Source organism: Orcinus orca, chromosome 3 (genome assembly GCF_937001465.1).
Source record: "Orcinus orca chromosome 3, mOrcOrc1.1, whole genome shotgun sequence".
In the NCBI taxonomy this organism is placed as follows: Eukaryota; Metazoa; Chordata; class Mammalia; order Artiodactyla; family Delphinidae; genus Orcinus; species Orcinus orca.
The window spans coordinates 101,207,804-101,217,883 of record NC_064561.1 but is presented as its reverse complement, the minus strand read 5'-3'; the positions used below and the strand labels follow the sequence as shown (position 1 = coordinate 101,217,883).

Genomic DNA, 10,080 nt, shown 5'->3' with positions numbered 1-10,080 from the left:
AGCGAATGTTAGTGTGCAACTTCTTTTCATCAGTAGTTGTCTATCCAGAAAAAAGATTGTTATTGCATGTTGGAGAAAGCAATATTTAACCCTAAATCAGCTGTGTTTTTTAATCATCAGTGGGCCTTTTGAGATCATTGTGACTCTTATTGTTATTTTTGTGTGTGTGTTTGTGAAATATAAAAATGAGGTTATCTATCTCCCCACCATCCAAAATAAAATATCTCTGGAAGATCTATAAGTCCTCTATTCCTTTTTTTTCTTTTTTTTTTTTGAAGTAGAAAAGAATAGCTTTATCGCTTTGCCAGGGAAAGGGAGACACACTGGGCTTCTGTCTCGAAAAATTATATGTTCCAACCCCAGAGAATTTGATGAGGGGTTTTATAATAATATATAAGTCCTCTATTCTTTATACACTTAATAATTCTGAATATTCACGGTAATTATTTACTGAGACTCTCCTCTCAAGTTTATACATCAGAGATTTAACCTTGTTGGGGACCAGGGCAGGCCAACCCAAAGTACTTCTCAGTGGCATATTGATTATTTTGAATTAAAATTACTTAAGAAACAGTTGGTGCAAGAGGAACACTTTCGATCCTCCTCTCTGTTTCCCTGAAAGCAGGAAATAAATCCCTTATATGAAAAGTGCCCTCCTTGCACATGGTAGAAGGATGCCCTTATGGCCAGAGAGTGGGAATTCGGGCTGAGAAGTCCGTATAAACAAACCTTGTTACTTCTTTAATTTACTACCCAAAGCCCAAACTCTGTTTAGATTCCTCACTAATTTTTAATTAATTTCACCTAAAGCCTAAGGTTTTTTTGTTGTGTCAGTTGCTCATAAATTTATTGTTTCTTTGTCTAAAAAGTATAAAAGCTGCCTGCTCTGGCCACATCTTATATTCTGTTTCTATGAGATCTTTGTGTGTATGAATTAAAATTTGTTTATCTCCTGTTGATCTGTCTTGTGTCAGTTTTATTATTACTCCAGCCAAAAGAACTCAAGATGGTAGAGGGAAATTTCTCCTGCCCTGACAACCTCATTGCCCAAGTTTTCAATTTTGTTTACAGGATTCAGGATTTCAATTATTCTTAATTAAGTGTTTGATGATACATAGTGTTCCTACCGTTTAATACTTTCATCCCAACAATAGTTTATAATGTAGTTTGAGGCGATATTGTCGCTGAGGTTTTGGTTTTCTCACAGTCAGCATTTTATGAGAGGAAAGAAGTCTGAAATTACTGATGATCTTTTTCTACTTAAGCCAACAAAATATTTTACTTGAATACCCATAAGTTTCAAAAATTATGAAGAATTTTGGATACTGTAATTTAAGAATACATTTATGGCTAGGGTTGAAACCATAGTTTACTTAATATACATGGGTAAAGGTTTACTGTTTGAATGCTGTCTCTTAAAACAAGCTAATATTTGTAATTTTCACATTCATGTCCTCTCCTAATTATATTTTAATTCCTAGAGGGTAGAGATCTTATTTTGTGCATGTTTCAATACCTCTGAAAACAGGGATTTTTAATGTAGTAGGCATTCAATTGCCAAAGTGAATCTCCACTTCTCTAGTGATTCTGAAGGCTTACTAAATCATGATATGGGTATTTAGGTAGGGTATTTGGAATTGCAGAGTTTACATGTCAGGATATTATGAGTTTAATTGTAATGACGTCATGCCTTCTAAAGCAGCCAGATGGTGGTAACCCTGTGTAGAGATTTCCCTAGGTGAACAATGTGTCCATCGAGTATAAATGTAATTACTGATCCTTCTTTGCTTCTTTGATCAGTCTAAACCTCTGAGTTGTCTGTAATTTATTATGAAGATATATTATCCAGGAAGTTTTCCAGATTCGTCCTGAAAGAATTGAACTTCCCAATATGTGATTCTGTGGGTTATCTTCTTGTGTTGGAAATTAGCAGTATATTAATACTAAAAAATAGGATGAAATTTCTTTTATATTGAAATCCTTTAGGAATCATATTGTAATTTCTTTTAAGTGAAAAGTATGAAAAATGTTGTTTTTTCTATTTCTGTCTACTGTTTCAATAAAGTAAGTTTATTTACTGCTGTTAAGTCTTTAATTTTGATAGAGGATTCTGTTTACTAATGGCAACATAATGTCTTGAAACATATATTAAATTGACTTACATATTTCCACAAGTGGCTTGTTCAACATCAAAAATAAATCATTACGTATTAGGAAATTCTTTATCCTCTCAGGTTGAAATAACGTAGGATGTCATCTTATTCTTAGATAATGGTGACACAGATCTGATCCTTTTAGTTTTCTTGGCAGAAGAAAAAAATCTATTCTGGAATTTACACTTTAGTGAAGTTACTTTTCTGAGATATGATTGTATAACAAAGAACAGCCTTTACTTGAGATATGTTATCCCACACCAGGGACTGAACCCGTGTCCCCTACATTGGCAGGCAGATTCTTAACCACTGCACCACCAGGGAAGTCCCTACTTGAGGTATTTTAGACAGTGCTTTTTTCCTACAATTAAGATACAGACATGTGGGCACACACACACTGCCTGAGAAAGTATGTGTTGATCCTGTGGCAAACTTTTAATTCACTAAGCTACTCGATTTGTGAAGTTCGTTTTGACCAACTTGTGTGAAAGAGAGAGTGATTTTTCATAACTGACTTTGAGACAGCTTATCAACTTTTTCTTTTTGGGCATGGAAATAAAATATAAAATTTAGTGAGAACCAACTGGCCTGATCTGCTTCAATGTTTCCTATTCTAGATACCAGTCTTTTGAACCTTAAACTTTTGATCTGACCATTATTTCTGATATATCTGGACATACTTCATGCATTTTTAGTTGCATTTCAATAATTCTAATTATTAAAAACAGTGCTGTTTTCCTCCAAAAGAAGGGGACTTAGCCAAAAGCAATTTGTTTGGTCAACACAATGATTTGTTAGAAAATAAATATTCCTAGTTCGAGGGTTTTTTCAGACTTAAAAAAACGTAATTCTTTTGTATTTCATATTCCTCTTTTAGTTATTTAATATTACCTTGTACTCTTTTTGATACTGAAATGTTGTGGTACTGAATATAAAATATAATACAAGTGGACTAATTGGAAAAATCTGTTGCAAAACAGTAAATGCAAATATTTCATATTAAGAAAAATATCCTGGAGAATGTGATTTTCATATGTGAATGTGCATACATGTGTATGTGTATACAAGGTGGTAACAGAAATTGACTCTGGATAAGTTAGAGGAATTATGGGTATTAGTTATAGACTTGCTTATCTGTATTTCTTTGCACAGGGGCCATGCTAATCTTCTTTGTATCGTTCCAATTTTAGTATAGGTGCTGCCGAAGCAAGCACTGCTTATCTGTATTTCTTGATTTCTCTTGAAGGATCCTGTCTTGTTTTCATAAAGTGAACTCTGCTTCCATTTCTCATGTTTCAAGAGAAAGGTCTAGTTCTAGACTTTGTAAGATACCTAAAATGAGAGATGAAAGACAGAACTGGGCCTAAGAAGGAGACTGAGAATACCATAGGAAAAATGCCAGTGGGCAAGTTACACAGATGTGAGCACATGTACATATATGTCCGTGTACAAACACATACACACACAGACTTTTCTTTTCTCAGGTATTATTCTGATCACATATTAATAAAAAACAGTGCTTTGAGAAAAAGACTCAGCTAATGATACTCAAATGCTCTATAAATATTCACAGTGGTCTGCAAGCTGGATGCTAATCCATTCTGCCTAGTAGTTTATTCCCCCTGTGACTCCTTTTCAGTGCAAGGAAAAAGATACTTGACTGAACAGACAGGATCAGCATGATGCAGGTTCTGGCAAGAGATGCATAAAAGAATGTTGCTTTGAGAACAAAGTCATACCTCATTGCAATTTCAAAATATTTTTAAACATTCTGCAATTTTGGTCAGTGTGTGGTTTCATATTTGCAGTTATAAAACATTATATTTATGCATAAATTGTAGACTCAACACTTAGTGAGATTGTGTCTTGCATAAGACATCAACGACATTTTAGAAAGCTTTTGTGTGTGTATGGAACAGTCACATATAAGGGAGGGGTTCCTGAAGACCTAGCATAATTTAAAATTATCCTCATTCAAGAGAATTTCTTAGAAGAATAAATATAAACAGTGGATGCCTCCTTCAAATGCACAAATATTCACATTTCTAGCATATTTTAAAAATTGTTTTTCTTTTCTCAGAATTTTCTCTAAGATATTTACAGTGATCTCTTTAATATTAACATTATGCAGAATCACAGTGGTTCTGTCATAGTTTGTATCAGTCAGAGTCCATTTGGAAGACAGAATCCACAAAGTGATTTGAACAAGGAAAGTTATAATAAAGAATAATTAGCTATAAAGGGGATTATAGTTACTAGGAGTTGGCTAATAATAGCAAATTCTGAAGAATGTAGAATCTGTTGATACAAAGAAAACAACCCCTATCCCTAGGGATAAGATAAAGGACCCAAGGAAGAATTTCCTCTCCAAGCCTGAGATGCAGAACTTGAAAGAGATGGCACAGATGTAGCTTGCTGGATGGCAGATAAATCATTGTGTTGCTGCTCTGGTAGAATTTGCTAGAAATCTGCCCTTTAGAACTTGTCAGAAGTCTACCTCTGAGAGTGCTGGGGAAGGTGCTCACCATGATGTCCACGATTACAAAACTGCCTGAGGCAGATGACTGGGGAAACTTCTGGCCTCTCGGTGCAGCTACTACCACACATATACATGACAGGAGCCAGGTGCTAGGGAAGCTTCTGTGCTGCCAGTGCAAGTATGTGCTACAGGAGAAGCTGCCTGTGTTGCAGGAGCCTGCCTAGGAGCACACCAGAACCCAGAAGGAAAGCCCTTTTCTCATGCAGTGTCCTTCCTGCACCCTCTTGACAAAGCTTAACATCATGCCAACTAGCAAAGGAAAAAATACTTAAAGGGTCCTTCTGTTTTTCATTGAGCAGGAAATGAAGGATGTATTTGAATCCAGCAGACAATAAGTTGATAACAGGCACAGCCTTTATCTCAATATTTTATTGCCTCAAAATTTTACTACCAAATTATTGATTTCGGGATTTTTTTTCCTCTGGCATTAAGCACCATTATGGCCACTTAATCATTTGCAAAATAAAGACTGTAAAAAGATTTTAAATCAGGCTGACGGTGAACATTAAAATGATGACATAATATGCACCCTGAATTATATGCAAAACATAAAAATGTGTTGCTCACATAATAGGAGTATTTACTGATTCAGATGAATTTAAAATTCAGCCAGCTCACCATTGTCTTAGAAATTAAGCAATTCTTGATGTGTTTAATTCTTTGATATTCATGTTATTTTCTATTTTGCATAAAATGAGATTTATAAATATATTTTTTATCACATTATTTCAAATTTCCTAAGTCAATTTCATATAAACTGTGATCACACTAAGTATATCCCCATTGCCTGGTTAAACCATTATTTTATTTTTTGCTATAGGGAGAACAGACAAGAGAGTGTAGGATGATCACCCTAAACCTGTTGCCACTGTAAGGGAAAAAATTTGTTCATTCTTCCCAGTGATGACTCAGTCATTTTCCAACATCCTAAAATTGTTCATTCAACCTGTGCTTGACTCATTCTCATTGCATAGTTAAAATTATATTTGGGGGGAATTTCCTAAGCTTCTTAAGCCATTTTACTTTTCAGAGTTTCACATTATTTTTAGAGAATAGTAGTTTGGAATTCTGGTCCTAGAGCCCAGCATCTATCTCCAAACCTCTAATTTGAATTAGTCACTCTATGAAATTATGCATTTCATTGAAGCCTTCTCTTTATCTTCTCAATCTCTGAATAAGAGCCACCATTTTCACTGATAATGCTGAAACCAATATCATTATTTTTTTTAAATGCCTTCACACCTAGAAAAAATAGGCTTAGGTTGTATTTTATAAGTATTTTTCTTCAAGTTGAGTTTTCCTTCTGTAAAACCAGTGCTAATACTACAAGGAGAAAAACATTTTCCAAGATGGGTACTCGGTTGACATTCCTGGCTTATGATAGACAATGATTTCATGTAAAAGACTGCCAGGTATGCCTTTGGGCTTTATATTAATTTGTGAAACATTCCTTTCATTATGTTTTCTGTTCAGGAATTATACACATTTGAATCAAAGCCCAATGACAGTGTCTAGTAACTGGAAAATATTTATTTCTCCTTGGAAGTCTTACCTGCTTAATTACCCAGTCTTTTGGGAACACAGCCAAAGCCTGGAGTGAGTCTTTTGTTGTAGCAAGAAAAGAGAAAAATAATTTGGTGCTGAGGGGAAACAACTCCCTTACAGTTCTCATGGGCCATCTTGTCATGTTTGGAGTTACCTTGCAAGGCTGCCGTTGTCATTTGGTTTTGTGTCATTAGAGTTCACATATCATGTGATAACCCCAAGGTAAAGAACTGTGTTCTTTAATACCCTTCTTTTTTCTTTTGCTTTCTCATATTCATGTCCAACTTGCTCTGGCTTGTTCATATTCTGAGGGTAATGGGGTGAAGTTAACATAAGACAGTTAACTCTCAATTACTCAGGGGCTAATTATCCAGTCTATTGATTGCACAGTCCAGCCCTTGCTTTTCCTGCCTTTTAAAGGGTGGCTGACTGCTCATTAGCACTTAAAACAGACAAGAGTAGGCGGTGGAGAGGTAAAGGGATAAAATTCAAATCTATTTATTTTGCAGCTTATTAGCACTGGTTAAGAGCTTAGGTGAATGGCAAAAATGTGGTTTGGAGACACCTGTATATTTAAGTTAGCCTTACTTTTCCTTGTCATCTCTTGCCATGGATAACTGAGTTGGCTCCATTACCTTATGTTCATACAGTTAATTCTCAGAAGTTGAGCTTTTACTGCTTTGGAGCAGTGGCTTAATTGGTACTTAAGGCATTTGAAGGAGGTAGGGTAAGTTATATAAATTTCGTTTTTTAAATAAGGAAACTAAGTATTCAAACTGAAGCAGGGCACTTGGTGGAATCATGGGCCAGAGTGATTTTTTACTCTTTGGTCTGAGTTCACAGATACACAGATATGGTAGAACCACCTAATGATAATTCTTCTTATCCATTGGTTCCCTACAGTGGTCTGTGAGTCTAGTATAATCCAGCCATGAGGAGTTATGGTTTCAGAGTTGGCTCGGGATATCTCTCAGTTGTGCTACTTATGGCTGATTGAGCTTGATATACATTTCACTGAGCTGAATGTATGGAATATAGTAAGTGCTCAATAAAGCCATTTTAACTCAAATTGTAGTAATAGTTGTAGTGGTAGTAGTACTACTACTAATAAAGCCTCTGAGTTGTTTTTAATATTGTAAGGGAAATTACATTTGTAATTAAATATGTAAGGGAAAGCTTACGTTTACCATTGGCAGGACCATGAGGTTATTACTTAATGCAGCCTTAAGTAGTAATTTAATCTCAAATTATGGTTTATGAGGTAGTCCCTAGTACAGTTCCCTTATTTTGTAACTACAAAAATACAGGCTCAAAGAGCAGAAATGTTTTTCCAAGTTTACCCAGCAAGTTAAGGGAAGAGATGCCAATGGGATAAAGATGTAGGACCAGTGGCTCCCAGCTCAGCCTTTTCCCTGCAATTGTACTGTTAGATCATCAATGACTTGATTCCTAGAATCAATAAGTGACTTCCACCTACCTTTTCCTCACTTTCCTGCTCAATCCTCAGTGCCTGTGTTCTTAATTTCCTAATGGGAAGTGGGACAAAAGAATAACTTTTATGAACTAGGAGACCTGGGAGAAAGAGTGATGGCAGCAAATCCTTAGGTGGTAGTAGTCAAGCAAAATGCAGTGGAAAAGTGGTGGAAATAATGTGTCACTTCTAAGGCAAACCTTTTAAAAAATAGATATGCCCTTTCCATATTCTTTCTTTTTCTACTGGCTGGGTGCAGAGGACCATGAAGCTCTGGGGGGTAGAAGACCTACAAAGTAGGCGGATCCTGGATCCCTGAATTACTACATGGAAGAAAGCAACTCTTTACACAGGAATATCAGCATTGAATTGCAAAGTGAATGAGAAATTTCCATCTTCATAAGCTAATGGCATTTGGGGGTATGCTAGTATGACTCCAAATGATATTTGCACTATTTTTCACAATAAATGTAATGAACTGTCAATCTCTGAACCATAATATATATGCATAGATATTATATTTTCTTATAAAAAAGAAAATTCATCTTGGCATAAATATTTATTTTGAAGAGGCTTCTTATAATTATATGACATTATTTGATAAAGCACTCACATTAATACTGTCAGTAATGCTGAAATATAAATTTGCATTCCTCCTAAATAATATTTTGTGATGGTGAACAAAACAAATTACATTTCAAGTCATTTGGACTAAAAACAGTAGTGAGCAGAGCATGCAGAAGAGCATATACTAAGTATGCAAGAACGCATGAAGTCAAAGCAGCAGTAATTTAGCATACTTTTAATAAGTATAATACCTTTTATTCTACACAGCAACGGCCATCAATGCTATGAAATTTATGTGAATTTGTGTAACTAGCATTTCTTTTTCATTGTGAAATCAAATTTGTAGTTTGTCTTTTCTCTATCACTTCACCAGTGTCTTAAAACTATGTTAATGTTTACACTTCCTCCTATTACCACTCACTAATGATCATATATTAACACTCAGAGATGTGAACACATTTTAAAAGAAAAAATGCTACATTTGACCATCACTGTACTCCAGATCCGCATGCATTTGTCTTCAGTGCTTTAGCTAAAACCTAATGCCAGAGCTTTATGCCCCTCTCTTCCTGCCATTTCATTTATTCCCTGCCATGCTGCTTTTCACTTCAGAGGTTCTTTAAGATCATAACTAGGGACTCCTTTCCCAGAAGTTCCAGTCTTAAGGACTGAGATTTGGAACTGACTTAAAGAAGCAGTCTCTGAGTCAAGAACCAATGGGTGCTCCTGTTGGGGTAATAGTTAAATCATCATGCTAATTTGAGGTTGACAAACCAATTCTTAGCAGGGTAGCTTCCAGATATCTTGGCAATAAAAGTGAACACTTGTGCCAGTCACTCCACCCAGTAATGTTGCACACAGCATAATGAGACAGAATTCTACTTTCTCTCAGAATCAGTTGCTGCATACCTCACACAGTAGACAGTAACCTGCCTCCACAACTGGAGGGAACAAGAAAACCCTGAGTCAGTGTTGAACTTAGTGAAATGATATCACTGAGCAAAATTTTTGATGGTTGATTGTATGTGATTTTCACCATATAAACAGACTTCAGAACCTAAATTCTAAGTAAGATGTGGGAAATAGAGTCCACTAGGATTAGAAGAAACAAATGATGTTTGTATGTTGCTTCCTTAGGTCCAAAGGCCCTTGTGGGGAATACTTTTTTTCTCCTTCCCTCCTTCCCTCTCTCTATTCCTTCCTTCCTTTTCTTTTCTTTTTTATTTTATTTATTTTTTTAAACATCTTTATTGGAGTATAATTGCTTTACAATAGTGTGTTAGTTTCTGCTTTATAACAAAGTGAATCAGCTATACAGATATCCCCATATCTCCTCCTTCTTGCGTCTCCTTCCCACCCTCCTTATCACACCCCTCTAGGTGGTCACAAAGCACCGAGCTGATCTCCCTGTCCTATGCGGTTGCTTCCCACTAGCTATCTGTTTTACATTTGGTAGTGTATATATGTCAGTGTTACTCTCTTACTTCGTCCCAGCTCACCCTTCCCCCTCCCTGTGTCCTCAACTCCATTCTGTATGTGTGCGTCTTTATTCCTGTCTGGCACCTAGGTTCATCAGAAACATTTTTTTTTTTTTTTGGATTCCATATATATGTGTTAGCATACAGTATTTGTTTTTCTCTTTGTGGCTTACTTCACTCTGTATGACAGACTCTAGGTCCATCCACCTCACTACAAATAACTCAATTTCATTTTTTTTTATGGCTGAGTAATATTCCATTGTATATATATGCCACATCTTGTTTATCCATTCATCTGTTGATGGACACATAGGTTGCTTCCATGTC

The 10,080-nt window shown here is 35.7% G+C and overlaps 1 non-coding gene across 1 annotated transcript; it reads right to left on the bottom strand.

The window, feature by feature from the left end:
* Positions 1–3,256: 3,256 nt before the first annotated feature.
* Positions 3,257–3,367, bottom strand: LOC117197246 (U6 spliceosomal RNA). Its single transcript, XR_004477774.1, has one exon. It is a non-coding gene; the product is annotated as a U6 spliceosomal RNA (small nuclear RNA).
* Between the last annotated feature and the right edge of the window lie 6,713 nt (positions 3,368–10,080).